Source organism: Suncus etruscus, chromosome 11 (assembly GCF_024139225.1).
Source record: "Suncus etruscus isolate mSunEtr1 chromosome 11, mSunEtr1.pri.cur, whole genome shotgun sequence".
Taxonomy (NCBI): domain Eukaryota; kingdom Metazoa; phylum Chordata; class Mammalia; order Eulipotyphla; family Soricidae; genus Suncus; species Suncus etruscus.
Genome location: NC_064858.1, coordinates 36,599,730 through 36,626,594, shown reverse-complemented (window position 1 = coordinate 36,626,594; position 26,865 = coordinate 36,599,730). Strand labels below are relative to the sequence as shown.

At 37.2% G+C, this 26,865-nt stretch overlaps 1 pseudogene; it reads right to left on the bottom strand.

The window, feature by feature from the left end:
• Positions 1-16,539: 16,539 nt before the first annotated feature.
• LOC126022438 (GTP-binding nuclear protein Ran-like) lies at positions 16,540-17,556 on the bottom strand (annotated as a pseudogene).
• Between the last annotated feature and the right edge of the window lie 9,309 nt (positions 17,557-26,865).

The following is a 26,865-nucleotide window of genomic DNA, read 5'->3' as shown; positions in this document are numbered from 1 at the left end:
GGGGCAGGAGAGAGAGCATGAAGGAAAGGCATTTGCCTTGCAAGCAGAAGGACAGTAATTCAAACCCCGGCATCCATTTTGGTCCCCCATGCCTGCCAGGAGCAATTTCTGAGCATAGAGCTAGGAGTAACCCCTGAGTGTTGCCAGATGAGACCCAAAAATCAAAATAAATAAATAAATAAATAAATAAATAAATAAATAAATAAATAACAAAAAATAATGGGGTCAATCTCAGCTGGTGGGGATGTGGAAAGAAAGGAACTCTCATCCACTGTTGGTGGGAATGCTGCCTGGTCCAAACCCTATGGAAAATAGTATGGAGGGTACTTAATAAATTCAGAATTGAGCTGCCATATGACCCAGCAATCGCACTCCTGGGTCCCTATTCCCAGGATAGAAGGACATTCGTCCAAAAAATATGTATACACACCACTATTCATTGCAGCACTTGACACCATAGCCAAGGTTTGGAACCAATCCAGATGTCCAACAACAGATGAGTGGATCATGAAGATGTGGTACATATACACAATGGAATACTACATACCAGTAAGAAATGATACAATCATGCAATTTGCAGCAAGATAAATGGAACTAGAAATGAAGTAATCCAGAAGAAAAAGAATAAGTAGGAAATGATATCACTAATATGTGGCATCCAGAATAACCCCATGAAGAAACACAATGTTCCAAATGGTAGGTACTCTTGAACACCATAGATGCCAGGGTATAAACAAGGATAAGTGATCAAATCAATCAGAAGAGAAGAAACACAAAGCCTTTACTCTTGTTTATAGCACAAACAAACCTGCAACAACAAAAATGCAGTTTAGATCAAATTGGTGTCCAATCAATACTGCACTTCAAAGGCCTACAATCATGGTCTAATATCTTTATCCACAGAATCAGGAGCTCTTGCCATTGGCATTCTATCATCAAAGACAGAATCAGGAGCAGAACGTGATTGAAAGCCAATGACACCTACTGCAGCATTTACTATCAGTATGTTTTAAAGCCTTAATTTTACTATGCATAACATAACTATTCAACTTCTTTGTCCACAGAGGTTCTTGGAGATATAGGGTGGACAGCCTAATTTTGCAATTTGGTGCTCTATCATATTAGACTCCATATACAAGGGTCATTATGACAATGTCTTGATAAAATACTTCCATTTACCCATTTCCATGTGATTGTGTCTTCTACTATGATCTATAGCTTATGACCACTGAGACCACTAAAATGGACAACTGCACACCACAGAAAATTTTTATAGGACCTAGTCATTGAGTATGTATTTGCAAATTATGATTATGCCTGCTTTTTTGTTGTTTTTCTTTGTTTTTCTCTTTTCCTTACCTCCTTTTTTCCTTATCAACCCAAATTATGATACTATTATATCAAAATGCCTATGCTCTTAGCTTTTTTCCAGGAAAGGAACCTCGATGCACAAGACACAGTGGGTGATTCTACATAAGGTAGACTCCTCTTATAGTGTCCAATACCAAATTGTTTAGTACTCTAGTCATGAAAAATTATGTTTATCCTAAAATGCTCCACGCACAACCTAACACTGAAAGCTTCATTTAGCAAAGTTCACCCCTGCCATCCAAGAAGCACCAAGAAATAGGAAAACCTTTCCCCTCCAAGATACCGACCCAACTTAATTATTTTTTCTAGCTTTTTTTTTTTCTGTTTTCTGTTTTCTCTCCTAAACCATTTTTCAAATTTATTTTTTGTCTTAATTCAATTATTTCCTAAGTGCCCTGACCCATTCCATAAGGGTCAGGCCTCCAATTACAACCTATGAACATAGCTCTAAAGTTTGTTCATAAGTGGGCATGATTTTGTATGCGGTGGACTCCACTATGATTACCTAATTCATACTGTAATCAAGTCATGACTATATTATATATAGCTTCTCTAATATATTATCTCTCCTACCCTCAATCAGAACTTGATCTATCCTCTCACATCCTCAATCTTGACCAGTTCTACCTCTCTACTTAAACCATTGCATTCTCAGTTCTTAACTCATTAGGAACCTCGACTGACCCTTGCCCCAACAAGCCGCCATCCTCTCGCCTAAGAAGCTGCAACCACTACTCCTGTTTACTCATTCTATAAGGCCCTCTCTCTCTCTCTTTCTCTTTCTCTCTCTTTCTCTCTCTCTCACACACACACACAAACACACTCTCTCTCACACACACACACACACACACACACACAACATGGACTGGAGTATGCTACTAGACTCAGCTCCAGAAGATCCTCCAACTCGACGACGCTACCTGAACCTGTACTGCTGCAAATCATTTCTCAATCTCAAGATGATACAGTGTAGGACAAAAATATGCCCTGGATCTCATCTCCCCCCCCCAAGATAGACTCAAAAAACTTTATGTAATATCTATATTTTCTATATATATTTGATTCATAAACATTTATACCTCTTAGTGTTTCTATTCCCAAATATAAAGGTAGCCTCCTCTATCCCCCCCTTTTTTCTCCTCTTTTAATTTTTAGTTATTTATTTTATTTTTCTTTGCTTGTTCTTTTCTGCTTAACATGAAATTCTAGAAGAAAAGTTTAGCCTGGGATAAAATAGCTTAGGCCAAAACCAGGGCACAAAGACTATATAGCCTGCCATTTCTATCCCTTAATCAATCAACAATATAACATGGCATGGTTCCTTTTTACATAGCCACACTAAAATGGAAAAATATTTTGTATAGAAACAAGCTCTTATCTACTATGTATTAGAACTCATAAATTTTATAGAATAGGGGCACCTCACATCCTGAACACTTGTCATGGGGACTTGACTTTGACAACATGAGATCGAACATTGACTGTCCAACCCCGAACCCAGGATCCCAACCTTAGAACTGACAAAGTTCTCTGCACCAGCACCATGAACCAAATTCCCCCCTCTGGGGGAGTCCCTAATACCACTCTGGCACCAACTTGCACCAGGCTAGGTGCATACAACAACCTGACAAGGAAAAAAACAACAACAATCTTGACCTAAGGGCAGATTCCCCAAACTCATCACCTAACAATAAGATGAAATCAGAAGACATTTCATCCTTTGTCCTATACAAAAACCAAGATATCTAATTACAGAAGACTGACTGAAACAACCATGACTGAACAGAACTTCTGGAGTCATAAAGACTCTATCCTAGATTTCGTCCTAGGACCTGTGCAAAAACCAAGATCTCTAATTACAGAATACTAACCTTGACAAATACAACTGAGAAGAACATTTCCTGGCACCATAAAAAAAAAACAAACTTGGGGTTTGACAATGAACATGGCAGTACCCTATAGTTGATCCCAAATAAAGTGTGCTTCAAGGAAGGAGGAGAAACCCTGTATCACTTAGGCCAAGGGAATTTCTTTTCTCATTGCCCCAATTACTGTGCCTATGCAAAAAAAAAAAATACCCTTGTCACATCAGCCCCCCCCCACTTTTTTCTTTTTCTTTTTAATTTGGTGTGGTTTTGTTTCTTGTCTTTATCTTTTTCTTTTTCTTTCTTTCTTTCTTCTTTCTTTCTTTCTTTCTTTCTTTCTTTCTTTCTTTCTTTCTTTCTTTCTTCTTTTAGACTTCAATTTATAGCTTCTACACAGGGGCTCATCCCTGCTTTTTTCTTTTCTTTCTTTTTGTTTTCCTTTTCAACAGAACAGTAGAACATGAACAGCTTGTTCTGCTCATAAATTGGGAGAAAAAAAAGTGGATGGTACAAGGGGCAAGCAGTCTCATGAACATTGAGTGAAAATAAAAAAGATCAGCCCTAAATACCTAACCCAAAAGTCTAGGACAGTAAAATCAAGAGAACGAAACTACACCAAGCTATACACCAAAGAGACTTGTTAAACTAGCAGTCCAAAGGGCTATGGGTGGAGACAAGGGAAACCTGCTGGGGAGAGGTGGAGGGAGGTCAATACTGGTGGTGGTAATTGCCCTAATCCACCGTCACTATATACCTTAAATATAACTGTGGAAGTCTTGTAATTAAAAAAAAAACTAGATCAAATGCCTTCTTTGAACATTCACTGAATTCCATAGCTTAAGTACCTCTCTAGTTTTTTTTTTATTATAATCAAAGTGGATTACAAATCTTTCACAGTAATATTTTTAGGTACATAGTGATATTGAATAAGGGGCATACCCACCACCAATGTTGTCCTTCCTCCATTCCTGTTCCCAGCATGCATCCCATATCCCCCTTTTTCACACCACCACCCCAGGCTGCTAGTATAGGTAGTCCTCTCTTTGTCTAGTATGTTGTAAAGTGGGTATCGATTCTGTTGTTGTTGGCTTTGGATTTGGTGCTTAAGTTTGATCATTTTTTTATTTTTACTTAATTTTCATATGACTGTTTGGTCTTGGTATCCTCTATTATTTCCCCCTCCATTTGTGAGGCAAAAAAAAAATGGTTCAAGTTGTGTGATTCTATTTGAAGGGAAGAGAAAAAAATAATGATAAATACAAATGGGGCACAAATCAAACAAGCAAAAAATGGGAGGAGTCCTTCTAGAGGCTACATCTATCAGTTTAAGAGGAAGAAAAACATAACAATGAGAAAAAAAAAAGATAAAAGACAGCAGCCACACAATAACCACAGTCCTGAAATAAAAACAAAACAAAGGACAAAAAAAGACAAACAACAACAATAACAAAACTAAAAATATATTTTGATTTGTGCTTCTCTCTTTTTTTTTTCTGGCATAGGCACAGTAAATATTGGGGAGATTAGAAAGGGAATTGCCTTGGCCTAAGAGATACAGGGTTTCTCCACCCTTGAAATATACTGTTGGGGCCGGGTAGGTGGCGCTGGAGGTAAGGTGTCTGCCTTGCAAGCGCTAGCCAAGGAAGGACCGCGGTTCGATCCCCCGACGTCCCATATGGTCCCCCCAAGCCAGGGGCGATTTCTGAGCACATAGCCAGGAGTAACCCCTGAGCGTCAAATGGGTGTGGCCCAAAAACCAAAAAAAAAAAAAAAAAAGAAATATACTGTCATGTGAATAACAAGTACTTCTCTAGTTTTAAAAGTAAATTTGTCTTTTTTCTTCTTAATTTATCTTATATCAATTTTATTTTAGACCTGGAATAGGAGTTAAGGAGAGAGAGAGTGTGCAAATTTTTATTATCATGTTAAGTTTGAATGTGAGGGAAATTCATGTGTGAGGCTTCTATTTCGCTATTTGGATTTGCAAATCAAAAAAAGCAATTTGAAAGGGGATCATTTTGATTTCAAAGTGTGAAACTGATCCATGTCTTTACATGCTAGCAAAGGATAACTTAATTTTTCAACCAAATAGAATATTACATTTTGTAGCTGACACCTGCATCAAGACTGGAACTTCTTGGTAGAGTGGGCTGGCAATATTTGATGATTAGCAGAGTTATTAATTGCACAGCCTTACTGATAATTTCTGGGCTCAACAGAAAAAAGAAGGGGAGGGGCTGAAGCAATAGAACAGCTGGTTGGGTGATTGCTTTGCACATGGCGGACCCAGGTTTGATCCCTGGCATCCCAGAGAAGTAATTACAACCAGAGAAGTAATTTCTGAGTGCAGAGCCAAAAGTAAGCCCTGAACGCCACAAGGTGTTTCCCAAAAATAAAAGGAGAAGGAGGAGGAGGAGAAGGGGAAGGAGGAGGAGGAGGAGGAGGAAGAGGAAGAAGAACAGAAGAACGAGAGAGAGAGAGAGAGAAAGAAGAAGAAGAAGAAGAGAAGAGAGAAGAGAAGAAGAAGAAGAGAGAAGAAGAAGAAGAAGAAGAAGAAGAAGAAGAAGAAGAAGAAGAAGAAGAAGAGAAGAAGAAGAAGAAGAAGAGAAGAAGAAGAAGAAGAAGAAGAAGAAGAAGAAGAAGAAGAAGAAGAAGAAGAAGAAGAAGAAGAAGAAGAAGAAGAGAAGAAGAAGAAGAGAAGAAGAAGAAGAAGAAGAAGAAGAAGAAAACAAAACAACAACAAAGCCAAAAAGTTACTCCTAGACAATGAGATATCTGATCTCTACTATTATTTGTAAATCATTTGGGAATTGGTGATTCTACAAACTACACATTCGACCTTTTTATTGCATTTATGTTGAATATTATGGAGAAAGTGTTTATGATTATAGCTGGTGGGGAATTTATAGTAGGAATTTTAGGGAATGGATTTATTATATTCACAAATTGTGCTGCCTGGATTAGAACAAAGAAGTTATGCTTGGTTGACTTCATTCTTACTAGTTTAGCCTGGGTCAGATTTAGTCAATTGTGGTTAATTATTGTCAATATCTGCTCAGTGAAATTATCTAAGATAGTTTGTGATGTAGTGGAATATAACCAAGTCTTTACTAGTATATGGATACTGAACAACCATTTTTGCACTTGGTTTGCTACTTGTTTGGCTGTGTTTTACTTCCTTAAGATCGCCAATTTTTCCCATCCCCTCTTTCTCTGGCTAAAGTGGAGAATTGGCAAGGTCATTTCCATGCTTCTACTAATATCTGTACCCTTCTTGCTTATGAGTTTTCCCCTGTCTTATAAGTTTAGTGTCTTCAGGTATCAAGTCCATTCAAAATATAAAACAAATATGACAGGAACAAACAATGTGTGTGAAAAGAACAATTTAAATTATATGATTCTCTACATAATGGTGTCCCTCCCTCCTTTCTGTCTTTCCTTGATGTCCTTTTTTTTGTTGCTCCTTTCTTTACAAAGACACAAAAAGCACATTGAGCTCAGGAATGCCAAAGACTTCAGTTTGGAGGCCCATTTAAGAGCCATGAAAAGTGTGTTTTCCTTTCTGGTGCTCTTTGTACTGTACTACTTTGCCTTTTTACTATTATTTGGAGCATATTATATGCTACACAACAGACCGCTTATGATGCTTGCTTATGATCTGTGTCTTCTGTATCCTTCAGCTCACTCTTATGTGTTGATATTTGGAAATAGCCAAATGAAAAAAAGTCTCTTAGAAATTTTTTCCTCCTGTAGCATTGCCTCAAAAAATAAAAGCTTCATGTAACTACATAGTAATTATATTACATGTAATATAACTATGTAATATGTAATATGTAATACATAATAAATATGTAACTACATAGTAATTATATTACATGTAATATAAATCAACAATAAGTTTTTGTAGAATCATCCTACTTTGCTGGATTTCCATTGAACTCATGTCTTTGTTTTTCATACTAAATTATGTGTGTGCCTTTTTTCTTTTTTTAAAATAAATTATTTAATTGAAACACCATGAGATATACAGTTACAAAGTTTGTTCATGATTAAGTTTCAGTCATACAATGTACAACACCTTTTACCAGTGCACATTTCCCACCACCATGTCTCCAATTTTCCACACCCTCCTCCCAGCACGCTTCTCTGCCTGCTTCCAAGGCAGACATTCTTTTCTCCTCCTTCTCCTACTTTTCTCCTCCTTCTCCTCCTTTTCTCCTCCTCTTCTTCTTCTTCCTCCTTCTCCTTCTCCCCCTTCTTCTCCCCCTCCTCCTTCTTCCTTCTTTCTTCCTTCTCCTCCTCATATTCTTCTTTTTCTTCTTTCATCTTTTCTTCTTTCTTCTCTCTCTTTATCTCTCTTATATTTCTTTTAAACATTGTGGGTTGCTATATTGTTACTGAGGGTATCTTGCATATCACTTTATTTCCTTTCAGTACCCAGTTCTTGTACAGAGTGATCATTTCCAACTGTCTTTGTGGTCCCTTTTCTTCCCTATCTGCACTCTCCTGCTCTTTGTGGCAAGCTTCCTATCTTGGTGTGAACATCCTAGCTGTACTCTCTATTGTCTTTGGATATTATTATGATATATATTTATATCCCACAAATGAGTGAAATCATTCTATGTCTATCCCTACCTCTCATACTCATTCCACTCAGCATAATACTCTCTATATCCATCCATATTGTGCTTAATTTTCTGAGTAAAACTGTAAAAATCAGTCTGAATTCAATGAAACCATTAAATTTCTTCACAAGTCAGTTACAACTGCTGTGAATCTGGTTATGGTATTCTACTTTACAGCCTAAGGGATGCAGAGTTAGCTGTGTTGACTTGAATGTAATCAAGAGGACCATGAGAAAATGGAATGGGGTGGGTATAGTGACTTACACTGGTAACTGCTCAATAGGGGGGTGGAAATATTAGACATTGTGTATTACTATATTGTGTATATTTTGAAAATTATCACAATAATTGTTAAATTAAAATCATGAAAATAAAAATTACAAGAAGAAAAATACTCTTTGTTTAGACTTCGATTATTTTCTGGCATAAAATGTAGACATGAAAGATAAAAAGATATGATGAGGCCAGAGGCAATTATATTCTTGGAAATAATTTCTTTGTAAGTCATGCATTGGAAGAAAAGACTTTAGGGAAAAGCCACATCAATACAACAGAAACTCTTCTTGCAGCTGTAAGGTTAGATTGAGGACATTAGTTTGTTAGTTTCTAACGTGTTGACCAGTGAAGCTCTTTATTTTTTTTTGTTTTTGTTTTTGTTTTGGGGTCATACCCAGCAGTGCTGGCTCTCTGCTCAGAAATAGCTCCTGACAGGCTTGGGATGCCGGGATTCAAACCACCGTCCTTCTGTATGCAAGGCAAATGCCTTACCTCCATGCTATCTCTCCGGCCCCCAGTAAAGCTCTTTAACTGATCATGGATCTCTCATTTGATTGAACCTTGAGCAACAAAAGAATCAAACTTTTATAGTTATATGAGTTATTATATCCTAATAGATCATTTTCTTATCCATTTCTTGACCTTTTGCAATATTTGGAAAGGGTTGGCTCTCAAATAGTATCAGTTTATACTGTAAGTGGAGCATTTCCATTTATGGGAAACTAATTGAACTTAATTAGTCTGATCTTATTGGGAGGAGCCTATATTATAAAAATGTGATTATCTGTCAAAAAGGGCAATATTATGAGTCATTTAAGATGGATAATGAGGAGAATGATTTACAAACAAGCAACTAAAACTGGTTAGTTGGGACAATGGACAAATTTAGAAGTTATTTCCAATCTGATCTAGTTTGATGTCCAAAGTTACATTATTTTTTAAATGTATGCTTTTAGAAGCACTTACTAATTTTAATTTAGGGAGGGCCTTCACACAGTTAAGACTTTATTCTTATCTTTCCCATGTCTGCTTATCACTATCTTTAAAATAATTATTTTGAGTTGATAAAAATGAGTTTTACCCCCTTTTTTATTTACCCCAATTTACCCCCCTTTTCATCAGTTGGGGTATATATACATCTTATTTGAGAAGCTAGGTTCCTTATAGGAATACAAGTAAGGTCATCATCTATATGAATTAAGATACCAGTAGATATACTAGCACAGCTTTGAATCAGTAAATCAGAATAAATCAAGTGATGAAAGGACTATGAAAATAAAATTTTACAATACACCCTCCAGAATCAATATAGATTACCTAGCTTTAAAGCATAATACTACACACATTATAAATCTCCAACCTGAAAACATTAAAAAGTATTTACTTCTAGGATTTTGTTAGTTGGAATTTTTAGTTTTGGGCCACACACCACTGTGCTGAGGGCTTACTTCTGGTCCTGCACTCAGGAATCATATTATGGTGCTGGAATTCAAACTGCATGTGGTCAAACCACATGCATCTTGTGCAAGACTATCTCTTTTGTCCATTTTAATTTTTTTCTTTTGGGTGGGGCACACCTGGCAGAGCTCAGGGATTACTTTTGGCTCTGCACTCAGAAATCACACCTTGCACCAAACCCGGGTGCAAGGCAAATGCCCTACCTACCTCTGCGTTACCACTCCAGCTCATATTTTTGATTCTTAAAAACATATTTTAATGGGGGTCAAATAATCAGCTTTCTATGCCTTTAGCAAGAGAACTGTACGTTTACTTGTTTGCAGGCTACAAAGTCAAGTGCCATTTATCCACTGTACTATCTCTTCTCCCCCCCTCCAATGATTTCTAAATAAGAACAGAAACAAAAAATCAGAATGAGCTATTTTTTGCCCTTTTTGTGCCATAGCTCATTACAAAATGATGTGGTGATGTCATATGAGATTTCTGAAAGTGTCATATGAAAGATATTAGAGTACTGAGGTTCTAAAACAAGATTTAAAATCACCAAAAAGAAAATACTAAAAAAAATAATTCTGGCAGACGTCTACAAGGACTACAGAGATGGGAAGTTAATGTGTGCAAAGTTTAAGATGGTGATCTGGAAAAGTTAAGTGTGGGAAATACAAAATAAAAACTAGAAGCGTCCTAGGGAAACTGAGTAGCAAAAGAAAAGAAGCAGAAAATAAAAATTCAATGTCACACAAGACAAAAAAGAGGAAATTGAACAATGTACAAATCCAATTTCTTTGCTTAAAAGAAAGTCATTTAACATAACAGTATACAGCAGTGAGAATAAATATATACAGGTTCTAAAAACTGGCCAGCAATTGAAGGAAACTTACTTATTCTTTGAGCCAATAGATATATAGATGATAGATAGATAGATAGATAGATAGATAGATAGATAGATAGATAGATAGATAGATGATAGATAGATAGATAGATAGATAGATAGATAGATAGATAGATAGATAGATCATATATATGACATAGAGAGTAAGGTAATGATTAGAAGGAGCAGGAGGTTGTCCTCTGAGGAGATGATTATATTTCTTTTAAAACATTTTTAAATTTATTTTAAAATTTTATTGAGATTATATAGCTTACAATACTATTTTTATGCTATGAGCATATTTATTTATTTTTAATAATTTTTATTGTGACCAAAATGATTACAAGTCTTTCAAAGTAATATTTAAGGTACATAGTGACAGTGAATTAGGGTCATTCCCACCACCAGTGTTGTCCTCCCTCCACCCCTGTTCCCAGCATGCATCCCATACCTTCCCCATTTGCCCCATGAACTGCTAGTTTAAGAGGTCTCCTTTGTGTATAGCTAGTTGTAGATTGGGTATTGATTCTGGTGTTACTGACTTTGGATTTGGTGTTTAGATCTGATCATTTTTTATTTCCACTCAATTTTTAATGGTTTTGCATGCATATATTTCCACAGCCATCATCAATGTACCCCTCCTCATTCCCCAAGGCTCCTTACACCCTTCTCTTTTATCCCCCAAATCAATTGTCTATAACAGTTCTCCCATTATGTTGCCTTTGGACCTTTGTTACTAACTCACTATATTTCTTTGAGTCTCACACAAAAATGAGATCATTCTGTACTTGTCCTTTTCCTTTTAACTGATTTCACTCAGTATAATATCCTCCAGTTCCATCTGTATTCTTCCAAATCCAAGATTACATTACAACAACTGTGACTTAGTACTAGGACACATCTTTTGTCATGTACATACACAATTCAAACTCCACATTTTTCTGAAGTTTTACACAAAAGGAACTGTTGAGGTCAGAATTTTTAATCCTTCTTCCTGGGAGCCGGGAGTCTAGCACGAGGAGGTTTGGCAAGCCCACGCCATGCCGGCGGCCTGCTTGGCCAGGCCTAGGGGGGGTGCGGGACTTGGGTAACCCCAGCACCCCTCTGCCGCCTTGCTCCAGATCTCCAGGGCTTCCCCGGGCCACACGCCTGGGCAAGCCAGTGAGTTGGGTCCCTTGGTGGAGCTTGAAGGTACCCTAGGCCTTCCCCCACTATCCATGCGGCTCCTTAGGGAGGGTCTGGGTGGGGCTCTGAACCTCTGGTCTCCCAGCTTCTTGAAGGATCTCTCCTTCCTGGGAGCCGGGAGTCTAGCAGGAGGAGGTTTGGCAAGCCCACGCCATGCCGGAGGCCTGCTTGGCCAGGCCTAGGGGGGGTGTGGGACTTGGGTAATCCCAGCACCCCTCTGCCGCCTTGCTCCAGATCTCCAGGGCTTCCCCGGGCCACACGCCTGGGCAAGCCGGTGAGTTGGGTCCCTTGGTGGAGCTTGAAAGTACCCGAGGCCTTCCCCCACTATCCATGCGGCTCCTTAGGGAGGGTCTGGGTGGGGCTCTGAACTTCTGGTCTCCCAGCTTCTTGAAGGATCTCTCCTTCCTGGGAGCCGGGAGTCTAGCAGGAGGAGGATTGGCTGGCACTGGTAATCTCTGTCCAGTCTACATTCTCACAAGAAACATTAATAGTACTCTCACAAGAAACATTAATAGTACTCTCACAAGAAACATTAATAGTACTCACTATCATTGAATTATGTTTTTATGTATGCAGAATGTCCATTTTGTACTCTGCCCTTTTGCATACCCCTTCATAAGTTCATATTTCTCTTTAACTTCTTTATCTCCTATCATCATTACTCCTTTTTTACCCTTTCTAACTTAAGTACTGTTGAGTCCTAATTCACAGACCAAAGTGGTGCCCTAGAGTTAACACCCACCCAACTATTTTAAAAGGCATAAAAATGACGCATATCTTTTCAACATTTTATGGGTGTTTTCTTTGACGGCTATAACTTTTGCTAAATACTTTCTTATACAGTGATGATCCCCCCCCCCATGTTTTTTATCTTCTCTTTGTGAACTGCTCAATATAAAATTTGGTGTGAAAGAATCCCTCAGTTTAATACTTATGTTTGAACCAAGTCATGGGTCTTGTTGGAAATGTTCTTATGCCCCCATATATCTGATAGCACCACGTGGCTTTATTACTTGTTTGCGTAGGCACACTAACATGGGAAAATACTATACATACCAATAAGTTCTTATCTAATAGAAATGGGAACACACAAATCTTGTAGTGCAATGAGACCTTACACCCTGAACATTGACATAAAGACCTGGCACAGGCCTCAGAAGAATGGGCATTCTCCATTTACTCCTTGATCTACAGAAGACATTTACAAAACATCCAAGGTTGTATATAACATCACCTGGAGGCATTCCTGTACCAGGGACGACCCTACAGCTACTCTGACATCGATCTACTCAAAAGAGACATCCCTTAACACTGAGAAGACAACAAGAACAATGACCTGCTTACTGGACAGGGCTTGCTGTATTGCCCCTTTATGGTGAGGTTTGTCTATAACATCACCTGGAAGCAATCCTCTACCACGGAAGACCCTACCACTGCTCAGACATCGTCCTGCTCAAAAGAGACTTCCCTTAACACTGAGAAGACTTAACAACAACAACCTGCTTACAGGACAGGGCTTCCTGCATTCCCCTTTCATGGTGAGGTGAAACGAGAAGGCACTCCACATCATGACTTCAATATAGGACATGCAGATTCCAGAATCTTTAATACAGAAACATGAGACCGACAACAGAGACTGTGTGATAAGTGTGTTGGCGCTATGGACAATGTCTTGGAGCGAACGATAACTTTCCTGAGGCCTAGAGCTGGTCTTATGCCAGGAAACTTCAGGGGTAGGATCTCTTTGTATTTAGGCCAAGGCTATTCCTTTCCATGCCTCTCATATTTTGGTGGGCCTATGCAAACAACAATTGCCACTCTAACACCGTTTTTACTGTGCTCCTTTGACTCTAATCCTTAAAACACACCCACTTAAAATTTGAGGTTAACTTAAGCTAATATGCATGTACATGGAAATGTAAAAAATACTATGCCTCTAATGTTTAAGGAGTTACGTAAGTTTGATGGCTTTAGATTGCCTTGTGTGCTGTTAAGAAATATTATAATGTGCTACAATCTGGGGACTTGAGGGACAAAGTAATTGCACATGGATTCTGTTTTATTTATCTTAACTTTCTTTGGTGAAAGTTCAAAGTTAAGATATCAGCAAGGGGACTTCTTCTGATAATTATGTTATGGTTGATTGTCCTTCCACTGTAACTTTACCTTATCCTCTTTCTTTGCATCTTTTGTTCTCATAATTCATAATAAAAAATTATAAAACTGAAAAAAAAAAGAATTTTTAATCCTTGAGCATTATTCTTTTGCTTCAAGAATTCTAATCTTCTAGGTAAACCCTAAGGAAGATATCACCTTAAAATGGCAATAATTCCAGGATAGACACCTAAGAAAGAAAAAAAAAAAACCTCTAAAGGGTACCATTATCCTACGTTTCTTCTCATATATTTTGTGTATAATATATTAGTCATATTGGGAGATGGTTGTCCTGGAGTAAGGAGACACTCACAGGTATGACTCTAATCTGGACCAGAAACGTGGAGGGCCTAACTTCTAATAAAGATCTTAAAGATGACAAACATGGTATTCACATTCCAGCAAATTAGGCTCATTCAGATTGCACCTCACTTGCCAAGTTATTTTATTGGGGTTGGAGGGTGCTTACCAGTGATGCTAGTGACCACCAAGGCTATATTAGTAGTGGTAGGAATCCATGCAATGCTGTGAATTAAACCCTGGGTCCTGTGCATGCCAACATACACTCCAGCCCTTTGAGCTATTGCCACAACCCCCAAATAGTCTTTTGTTAAAAGCACCGTTGCATAGCACTGCTACTTCCTTTAAGTGAACAATTTTATTGTTTTGCCAGTGCATTCAGATGTGGAGAAAGTCTCATCATAAGTAAATCATAAGTAAGTCCAATCGTGTTTTTACTTCACATTACACATGTCTAACTGTGTGAAGACATTTTCAACAGATGTGACCATCTCATTCTGATCCATTCGATGCCAGTGACCTAGCCAGTGAACACATGTCCTATCTTCTCCAGATGATTCTTCTTTTGCTACTATCAGAAGTAAGACCACTTTAGATGACATTTATATCTTGTGGTTCATTTGCAGTTTTAAGCAAACACTTGCAGATGTTAACCTATATATTATATTTTCATCAAATTACAGAAAGTACAATCAAAACTCTGCTATGTGATATAGTTTCAGAGATCTCTCTAAAAGTTCTCTTAATGCACCATTTTGTGCAAACCTTTTTTATTGGCAATAGATTCATATAATTTCCAGCACTCATGATTATTATAGTATGTTTTAGATTTAGAATAGAAATTTCTAAAAAAAAATAAAAGTCTCTTAAAATCACATGAATCACACCAGGATTTATTTGGGAGGGCTCCTTTGGTTTACTATAAGTTTTTGGCAATGAAAACAAAGTGATACTAAATGTTAGGTAACTTTTTCTGTATATAATTTTTAAAATTTGGTAGAGCTCCATTTGTTTATTCCTTTTTCCATATTTGTTTCCTTGTCAATTGAGTTAAATCTCCAAATGTGTTGCTCATCTGGAACTCTAAAGTGTTCCATCTATTTATATTTTTTATGTATTTTACTAATTTGGTTCTAAATTCATTTTATATGGTGTTATATAATGCTATATTCTTTCTTTTTGTACTTTAAAGTCTAGTTTTTCTTATAGAATTTGTTGAACAAACATTCTTTTCTCAATTCATTGTGTGGACATGGCTCCTTAGTCATAGATTAGATGTCCTTATGTATGTATATTAATTTCTGGGTTCACATCCAGTCTGTTTGCACAGTAACACAGTTTTATTCTAATAGAACAGTTTAGTTCTAATACTCACTTAATTTCCTGTGCTTTGTAATATAGTTTGAAGTTAGAGATTGTGATGTCTTGAATACCTTGTTTCAAAACTGCTTTGGTGATTCAAACTCTTTTGTTGTTCCATATAAACGTTAGACTTATTTCTTCTATATCTTTGAAAATTAAATATGGTAAATTTTTCTTCAGCCTAATTTCCTTATAACTGTATGAAAATATTTATCAGACACTTTATTACTTTTAAAAGAGCATAATCAATTTTATGTTGTGTTTGAATCATGGTACATTTTGGAGCCTATCAGGGACAGAATTTTGTTTACTCAATCTAATACAGTATTTGAAAATTAGTGCATTAGTGGGTGATAGGAAATTTGCACTGATAACAGCATAGAAGCTGGAATATTGCATGACTGAAATTCAATCTTTAACAACTTTGTAACTGTGTATCTCATAATGAATGAATTAAAAAATTAATAGAAGAGAAAGTTTATAGAGTTTTGTTTTCAGGTCCTCTAATGATAAAGAAACAGAACCAGAATATTTATACCATCTACATATTTGGTGAATGCTTTCATTTTTATTGGTTTTCAACCCAAGTATAGTTATTCCTATTTATTTTATTAGTGGTAACATGCTTTGCATACTGGAACAAATATAAACCCAGCAACACATGGCTCAGTGCAGTGTAGTTGAGTAGAGCCACTCATTGTTGCCCTACAGAACCCCAAGCAGCAATCAATGGAGTTCAGGCCCCATAAGCTACTCATGGCAATACTCATCCTGACAGTATTGGGAATCTCAAGGCCACCTCAGTGTTCTTCAAGAGTTCATGTGGTATCAGGAATTGAGCATTATGTCTCTACATGTGCTCTTCGCACTCAAGATGATGTCATTTTACTAGCCCCCATGAATATTGTTAAGGTTGGACATAATTGAAACTGCCTATTATAAATTGAAAATTTTTAGATAGAGAGGAAACAATTGACAATTCTTAGAACCTAAGATAATATAGGGAAAAGATAAGTAGTCTGATATCAGATCTCTCAGACAAGATCTTATTTCAAAAACTAGAAGAAATGACTTTTTTTTTTGATATTTGAAATACAACTTTATTCTGATTCTAAAAAGGAATGGGAATGACAGTAACAAACAATATTTCACCACTGAATGTTGTGATGTGATCGCAGCTGTCTTAGAAACAAAATGGAGACAACTGCAGTTTCAACACAGCTAAATATGTGGTCCAAAAAAAAAGTTTTTTTTCCTTAACCTGCCACATTCACTCTGAAGCCCATTCATCTCCTTCAGCATCCCAAAGATTAAGCACATGTTCTGGTTAGCTATCTAATAAAGTGGCAAACACGCGGCACCACTGACATCACAGGACAGTTGCCTATAAAACTAGACTTCTGACGCTGGGGCTCCCGTTCCTTCTCCTCACAGGTCGTCGTCCTCAACCGGGAGAGCCGTTGTCTGGGCGATCTCTAAATCGTGCTCATACTGTGCTGCCAAAGCGGGATCCATGACCACCTCTGGGGGCGCAAGCGCAGGCATGGCAATAAACTCCCAAGTTAGGATCTCCGATCAGTTTTCTAGCGAGCCAGAGGAAGGGCTTTTCAAAGTTGTAGTTACTTTTGGCAGAGATGTCATAGTACTGAAGATTTTTCTTCCGGTGGAAGACAATAGACTTGGCCTTAACTTTCCGGTCCTTAATGTCCACTTTGTTGCCGCACAGCACGATGGGGATATTCTCACAGACACGAACAAGCTCTCTATGCCAGTTAGGCACGTTCTTATAAGTTACTCTGGATGTCACATCAAACATTATAATAGCACATTGAGCTTGGATGTAGTAGCCATCCCGCAGGCCCCCAAACTTCTCCTGGCCCACCGTGTCCCACACGTTGAACCTGATGGGGTCGCGGTTGGTGTGGAAGACGAGCGGGTGCACCTCCACGCCCAGAGTGGCGACATACTTCTTCTCGAACTCTCCGGTCAGATGGCGTTTCACGAAGGTGGTCTTGCCGGTGCCGCCGTCGCCCACAAGCACTAGCTTGAACTGGACTTGGGGTTCCCCTTGGGCGGCCATGCCGAGGTGCTGCAGGGCGCGGGGAGGCAAGAAATGACTTTCTTATCTGTACTGGACACATAACAGAATTGACTTTATAGGGCAAAGAAAAAAAACTTGAAACGCTTGACAATTTTCTAACATTTTGCGTCTTATAAAATCAAGACATCTTTGTGCAGTTTATTATAAATGTGCAAATAATTACAAAAAATAAATTAAAAATTTACTATATACAGCTCTTCCTGACAGCATTTCTGATTACTCCTTACTAACTATAAATTAGAATTTATGAAATAACAATATCTCTCTCAAATATACATCTCAAGTTTAATTTAAAATTCATTTTCATTCCTATTTTAAAGACTGAGTTTCAAAAAATAAAATAAAATATAAGCATATTGTGTTTCTACAGACTAATACAATGAGAAATATACCACATAGTCTTCAAAAAAAAAAGATGAAAACATAAAATATGTGATGAAAAGGTATAGTATGGATTCACAATTCCCAAGCAATCTCTTACATCTTGTAGCATTTGATTTCTTTCCTAAAATATTGGTTAACATGTAGAATCTTATAACTTTTCTAGCATTTTTTCATAAGTACAAATATAATTTTGTACTAAGCTTAGGTAAAATACTTCTGTCTTTGTAAATACACATTTTAAAAACACAGCATAAAATGTCAAGTTCAATCAGCTTGTTTTCTGCATGACTTACTTTTTTTCTGTCAACCAGAATCTCAGCTGCCTTAAGAACCACAGAAAAGCTTTTGTCAATTTCTTGTTTCCCCAAATCAAGATGAGTGAGTGGCTTGAAGGATACAGGATTTTCAAAGCTAAACAGAACAGAAAAATAGTTTTTCTTTTTAGCCTAAAGGAACTCCAAACTGAGATGATAAAAGTCAACAAAAATATGGTAAATAGCAAAAGGAAAGAAATCACAGTTCTTATAGCTCTGATGTGGACATTGGTGCTGGCATCCTGGAATCCTTTGCTACTGAGCCGCATCTTCTTGAGATGTTTCCACAAGGAAAATACTAAAAGAAAAAGGGATGCTAGAGATATAATAATGGGGAAGAAATTTGTTATTGTGATAATAGTCAAATTTGAAATATGTGCAATGTCCATCAAGTTTGTGCTCCAAGTTGTGTTTTCTTCATGGGAATTTGTCAGGATATCATCATTTATTATTACTACTGCCACTTGAGAAAACAAAAGAGAAAAACTCCCTATAATTAATCCAAAAAGCATTCTTTTAATTCTCCACTTTAGGTAAAAGAATAGATGGCTGGAGAAATTGCCGATCTTCAGTAAATAAAATAGGCTAAGACATGTAGTAAGCCAGGTGCTAAAATGATTGAATAATATACAAGTAATATGAACAAAAAGTCTTCCTTCTAAACCATATAAAGCCGAATTGAACACAAACCAATGTGTTAATGTTGATGAAAGCAAACCAATTCTGGAGAACCCAAGCGCAGTGAATATTTGATCTCCTAAAGAGATCTTTTGTTTCCTAACCCAGTCAAAGCAGTTCACCAGCACTATGAAGACATTAAAAAAATTCCCTAGAACAAATTCTGCCATTACCAGGATATAAAGAATGCTTGATAAAGTCAACATGTTTAGAAAAAACATGTTTTAATCATGGTGTGATTCTTAATATCCTGACCTTAAGTTTTATATGCAGGCCATCTCTATGCATAAAATTCTTGTTTCATTTAAGCTCTGTGGCCAATATCATGCAGAAAAACAATGGAATATGCCAACACATGGGTTCAATTCTTCCTCACAAAAAACATTGACAGCGCTAGAAAGATAGCATGGAGGTGGGGTGTTTGCCTTGCATGCAGAAGGATGGTGTTTTGAATCCCGGCATCCCAATATGAGCCTGCCAGGAGCAATTTCTGAGTGTAGACCCAGGAGTAACCCCTGGGCGCTGCCAATTGTTATCCATAAACCAAAACAAAACAAAACAAAAAAATTGATATTCTCTACTTGCTTAGACTCTTTTCATGCAGTATTTGTTTATGATATAAGTTAAGATATTTATAAAAGATGTTATATGATCAAATTCTCATTTGCAAGCATGCAAATTAGAGTATAATTTTTGCATTTTTCCTTGCTTAATTTGCACTAATAGCCTAAGTTGCTATTAGCATTTTAAACTAAACTTATATGAATTTAAATCCATCTCATGTATAACTGTTTAATTGCTGAAATGAAACTTGTTCATAAAGAGGGTTGCTATGACTCTGGAGCTCTGTTCTTAAGGTCACATTGATAAAGAAAGAATCAAGGTTCTCCTAGCAAAAGAAGCCAAGGTTTTCTTGGAATTATGAGAAAATCCAATACTAACTAAAGGATGTTTGCTGATAAATTTACTTATCTATAATTATACATTTTACAATTTTATAAATACACACAAAGACACGTACATGGCATTAATTGTCTTACAATTTTCTAAATGTAATGTCAATATATTTAATACCACAGCATAAAATTTTATAAAACTCTCTTTGAGGCTTGTAAATATTTTTCATTACTTCAAAAAATATCTGGTTTTCATTACAGATTTTAGACTTTATATAAAATTACTCGAGTTTATTTTTATATATTTAAACTCATTTAAGATCAGTTTGATTTTTTAGGTCAATAAGTTAAAATTTATCTTGTATCCCTAGCTGTTTTTGTTTGTTTCAATTTTTAGTGTTACTGTTTTTTCTGTTTTGAAGTGGATCTTAATACTAGAAACCCAAGAAGGAAAACTCAGAAATTTTGCTTGAAGTATCTCAGGTCTGAGTTTTTTCTTTAAAAACTATTTCTGCCTCATTATAATCATGACTAAATGCAAAACATAATTATATCCTCTTTATATAAACTAATAATATAATATTTGCATATAGTGCTTGTATTTTGCTGTCCAGATCAGACTCAGAGTAATGATACCTATTCAATTTATCCCATTAAGTGAAACTTCAAAATTAATCAGACAGTAGTCAGTAACTTGTGAATATAATTTAAGCAGTTAGAAAAAGAAAATACTTCTTCCTAAAACAACTAAAAATGTTATATATTGCTTAAAAAAATAAACACAAAAACCCCACATCAGAAATGGCCCAAATCCCATAATTAATTTCCAAAATAACATGATGCTGCAAAATTTTCTCAGGTAGACTGGTCTGGGATGACAACTTTAGGGCCTTTTCAGAATGGAAGCAGGCTGAACCCCCTTTCTGTCTAAAGGCACAGCAACTCATAGTCACAATCAACACTGAAGAAAAAAAATTCAGTTCCACAACTGAACTTCATCAAACTGCCACGCTACCGAATTTTTCCAGGTCTATAGCTCTTGGACCCCAGATTTGTACCTTCACATTTTATAGTGATGCCAGCCAAGTAGGATTATACAAATTTGATGGGAAAGTTGCATTGAAAACTACTAAGCTCAATGATAGAAAATAATAGCACAGAAGGCTCAACTAGCACTAACCACCACAAAAATTCCTCAAATAAAAACTTTAGTAATATATTACTAATATCAATCATTAATCATTAATCTATGTTTTGATAATTCATCTGCCTTTGTGTTATAACAAATAATCTGAAGTAAATTCACTTGTGCTTGCAAGGTGGCAGTGGAAAACTTTGTACATGGTGGAGGGAAGGTCAGAACAGTGGAACTGGTATTGGAACATTTAATGCCTGAAACAACTACTATAAATAACTTGGTAAATCTCTCTTATAATTAAAAAAAAGTAACTGCCCCTAAAAACCCCTGACATCTTGAATTCATTAGAAGGAAGCCAAGAGGGTGGGGCTGGAATACTAGCACAGTATGTATGGTGCACATGACTGACCTAGATTCAATCCCAGACATCCCAGATAGTCTCCCAGCCTGCCAGGAGTAATCCCTGAGTGTCACTAGATGTGGTCCAGAAAACAAAAGAACAAACAAAAGGGACACCAAGAGAGAAGAGAATTAATGCAACCAAATTCTAGCATGAGTGTAGATAAGGAGAGATACATGAAGCCCCACTTCTTTTCTTTCACTGATCCAGCCTCAAATGCCACAGAAATAATAATAAGGCCAGTTGTATACAACATCTTTCTTTCCCACAGCAAGATAAATGGAGAGAAACAATTGAGAGCTTTTCCAGGTAAAAATATTGTCTATATATTTAATACAATTCTTAAAATTCCAGAGGATTTTTTGGGGGGCAAGTATATGGAAGTACAAAGTGTCCATAATAGTAAAGATAGTTGTTTAATAGTGAACATAACAGAATAATCAGAATTCCTAATTCCAGAGAAAAAAATAATTCAAGCTGCTTCTACATGGATTGAACTTGAGTAATCATGTTGAATGAATGAGTAAAGTTAGTCAGAAGGAAAATAATAGATATAAAATGATTTCTCATATGTGGGACTTTATGATACACAACAGGGTAGCAACAAAGGACCAAAGGTAGCCAAACAAGAGAACTTATCCACAGAACTGAACTGGTGGGGTTTTGATGAAGTCACTGAACGTGAAGGACTTTGGAACCTTTATGGGAGAGCTGGGTGCATAGGTAATGGATGTAGTTTGGAATTATGTGCACAGAAAACCATTAATTGTATTGTAATCACAGAACCTCAATTAATAAAATTTAGAAAAGCAAAAGCATATATCGTGAGTACCCTCCTCTCTATAAAGAACTTTTGCCTTCAAAGTTTGCTGTGAGGCTGCATTAATCAAAATTAAAGGCAAGCTTGAAGATAGATATATACATATTCGTGAGACATAAATTAGCATCCACAATACCATTTATATACATGATGGACTGACTTCCATAAACCTATAATCAATGAAAAATATCAATTTTAACTTCAATATATAAAATTTAGACAATCAGATGAGTGTCTATATAATTCTTAAAGATGAATTTACGGGGGTAGGAGCGATGGTGCAAGCAGTAGGGCATTTGCCTTGCACGTGCTAAACTAAGACAGACCTTGGTTCGATCCCCCAGCCTCACTTATAGTCAGTGCCCCAAGCCAGGAGCGATTTCTGAGCTCATAATCAGGAGTAACCCCTGAGCATCACCTGATGTGGCCCAATAGTAAAAAAAAAAAAAAAAAAAAAAAGATGAATTTAAACTGATTTCCAACTACACAATATAATCTAAAAATTAATTATAGACCTATCTAGAAGCCCTAAGCCAACTCCAATTTTGGAAGAAAACTTAGTATAAAAGTTTAACGCCTGGGAGCCAGGAGGTTCGGCCAGCATGGTGTTTGGCAGCCCTCCGCCATACCAAGAGCCTTTTTAACAGGGCCTAGGAAGGGGTGCGGGACATGGGTCATCCCAGCACCCCTCTACCTCCTTCCTCCGGTGCTCCAGGGCTTTTCCTAGCCACATGGCTGGGCAAGCCAGAAAGGTTGGTCCCTTGGAGGAGTTTATTGGTTTTCCTAGGCTTTTCCCATTTCCCTCCTGGCTCCAAAGGGAGGGTCTGAGGGTGGGGGCTCTGACCTTCCGGCCTTCTAGCTCAGGAAGGATCTCCTTCCTTCCTGGGAACCGGGAGGAATAGCATCACAATAGGTTCTGGCAATAGGACTTACCAGGAAAGTTTCCTTATTAAACCTGTGCATTGTGAAACCACCCAGGAGCTAGTACACACACACACACACACACACACACACACACACACACACACACACACACACACACACACATCCCGCGCAGAACATTATGACAAATATATGGATTTCATTGTGTTTCAGTGCTTGTCATTATCTGAACACCGCCCAGGAGCTCCTTTTATTCCTTTACTCCCTCACTCCCATCTCTTGTTACCCCACATTTAACCATTTTTCTGTACGAATGATTTTTGTTTTGGCCAAGGTGGATTACATATCTTTCACAGTAATTTTTTGGGTGGAGTCTGAAGCTTCAGCAGGCAACACGTCAAGGCAAGGTTTCATGCTTTTTGGCCAAGATAAGGTGAAGATGCAGCCTCGGCTGCCCCCCACAGCTTTCTCTCTTCTTCCTCCCCGTCCCCAGGGTTATTTCTGGACACCTGCTCAGGGTCCCAGCAAGTGGGTTCCGGTGAGGTGCAATTTAAAAGAGACCCCAGGCTTCCTTGCTCCTGCAAGGGGGCTGGTGAGGGGACTGTGAACTTTCAACTTCCAGCAATTAGAAGCAATCGCCTCTCTCGGGGAGTCAGAAGCTTCAGCAGCAACAAGGGAGGACATGACTCCATTTTCTCTTCGCTTTGTCCAACTCACAGACCAAAGTGGTGTCTCAGAAATACCCCCCTCCCTCTCGACTATTTCTAAAACATAAAAGGGAGACGTGTATCTCCTTTGTACATCAGATGTATTTCCTTAACATCTATAACTCTTTCGAACATCCTCATATAGTGACAATTTTGCCCACTGGATTTGTTATTTGATTGTTTGATTTTTTTCCCCCTTTGAGATCTGTTTTATAAGCAATACTGGTAGAAGAGTATCTCTGTATAGATTTCATGTTTGAACCAAGTTACAGGGAATGTTGGACTTTATTCGTCGGCTCCCAGATGCACCAATATCTTGTGGCATTGCTTCTATTTTGCATAGGCACATTAAAATGGGAAAATAATACATATGCAAACAAGTTCTTATCTAATAGAGATGGGAACATATATTTGGTAATGTAATTAGGCTTTTACCCTGAACATTGGCATAATGATTTGGCTTAGGCCTCAGAAGAATGGGCATCATCCACACACACCTGAACAATGAATACCATCTATGGAAACAACCACAATTGTCTATAACATTACCAGGATCCAAGCCTCTACCAGGGAAGACCTACCACTGCTTTGGCATTGACTTACTCCAAAGAGTGCTCCCAACCCCCAGGCAACTCAGCAACAATCTGCATGCAGGGCAGATCACCGCATTTAATGGTATGCTGAAACTAGAGGATGCTCCACATCAGCCTGACATCGATGAAAGAATGCACAGAATCCAAGTCTTTAAATATAAGAATCTGATACCAACAATACCTAAAATGTGAAAAAGTTTCCACCGGGACCTTGAGAATGACTCGAGTTGGACGGACTGGTATATTTGGAACCCAGAGTCAGTTTTATGCCAATGAACTTCTGTGGTGAGGCCTTTTTGTAATCAGGTCAAAGATTTTTTTTCCGTTTTCCCCATTTTTCTGGACCTATGCAAACAACGGCGATTGCCACTACCCACACCTTTACTATATTTTTTACTCTTATACCCTTTAAGGAAAAAAAAAATACAACTAACTGAACTTAAAAACAAATAACTGTAGTAGAATGCCTGTTTCGAATTCAGGTAGGGGATGGGAAGGGGGAGGGGGTAATGTTACACTGGTGAAGGGGGGTGTTCTGGTTATGACTGTAACCCAACTATGATCATGTTACTTAAATAAAAAATATATTAAAAAAAGTTTAACAATTTAAATTAATATATTTAAGCACTATGATTACAAACATGTTTGTAGTTTGGTTTCAGTCATAAAAAAGTACATCCCTCCCAAAAAAAAGTACATCCCCCTTCACCAGTGCAACCTTCCCACCACCAATGCTCCCAATTTTCTCCTCTCCTTACCCTTCCTGTCTTCGAGACAGAAATTCTATTTCTCTTGCTCACTACCATTATTATTATTGTTGGTGTAGTTATTTCTCTAACTGCACTCAACAATCCTTGTAGTAAGCTTCATATCATTAGCTGGTCTTTTCAAACCTCATCTCTATTTTCTCTGGGTATTATTACCATACTATCTTTTATTTTTCTTAAATACCACAGATGAATGAGACTATTCTGTGTCTATCTCTCTCCCTCTGACTCATTTCACTCAGCATAATAGTTTCCATGTTCATCCATGTATAGGAAATTTTTATGACTTCATTTTTTTCCTGGCCGCTGCATAGTATTTCATTGTGTATATATATCACAGTTTCTTTAGCCACTCATCTGTCATAAATTTGTAAAAGCAGGCATCAGCAATACAGCAGATAGGGCATGGTAGCAGGTAGAACTTGGTCACTGCTTGTTCCCTTGTGTGCAAGAGCAAAAGAGTGTTTTCAGGAGTGAGAAACCAATAGATTTGACAAGTGTAGAGATTAGAAATGGCTTTATAATTGTGGCTGGTACAGAACTGATCTTCTGTAATTCCATGAGAACATCTCTGGGACAGTGTATTGTTATGAGGAAGAATAAGAAACAGAGAGTCAAGTTGCTCCAGCAAATTCTAGTTTAGACAATTTCAACCCAACTGTGGCAGGTTCTCAAATGCATCCAGAGCCCATTTGAAATAATTAAAATATATGTTCCTTTAAATATAATCTACCTTTTAAAACCTAGCCATACTTAATCTTAGCATTTGGTTACCTTTTCTTCTTTAAGTTACATTATTTTATCTTATCATAGGTTAGTTACTTTATTACATGTTTTTCTTCACTTTTATAAGTTAAATCATTTCATCTTATTCTGAGTTGTTTTGTTTCTTACATTTTTTGTACTTTTAAATCATTGAATTGAAACATTTTATATATTAAAAAATTTTGTTTCTGTCCACCTTTTTTTTTTTTTTGGCCACATCTGAAGGAGCTCAGGGGTTACTCCTGGCTCTGCACTCAGAAGTCATGCCTGGCAGGCTTGGGGACCATATGGAATACTGGGATTTGAACCGGGACTGTACTGTGTTGGCCAAGTACAAGGCAAGCACCTTACTGCTGTACTATAGCTCGGCCCCTGTTTTTGCCCACTTTATAGAACTTATAACCTATTAAAATTTCCATTGCAAGGTCAGAGAGATAGTACAGTAGTTCAGGTGCACGACTTGCATGCATCTAGGCCAGTTCTATCCCTGGTACTACACAGTATTCTTAGTATTTGAGTATTTCTGTGAAAATCCTGGCATAGGTCATCACCAGGACCAGAAGGCCCTTGATTTCTTGGGTATTCACATTGGCACTCTGTCCTGGAGACCTTCCAAAATAAATTAAAACTCAATAAACAAAATCCCTGTTTAAAACATTCATGTCTTTTACCTACAGGCTGGTATATGTATTTTTCTCTTTGTACTTCTTTCTGGGTAGTTCTATTCTAATTCTCTCTTTAAGTGTTTCTAATTGATTTACAAATTTGTTTATAGAATTGTTAATATTAATCATTTCTCTCTCTTTTTTTTTTTTACTTTTCTCAACTCTCTTTTTTTTTAAATAATTTTTATTGAGACCCATGTGAACTACAAGTCTTTCACAGTTATATTTAAGGTACATAGTGACAGTGAATTAGGGCAATTCTTCACCACCAGTGTTGACCTCCCTTTG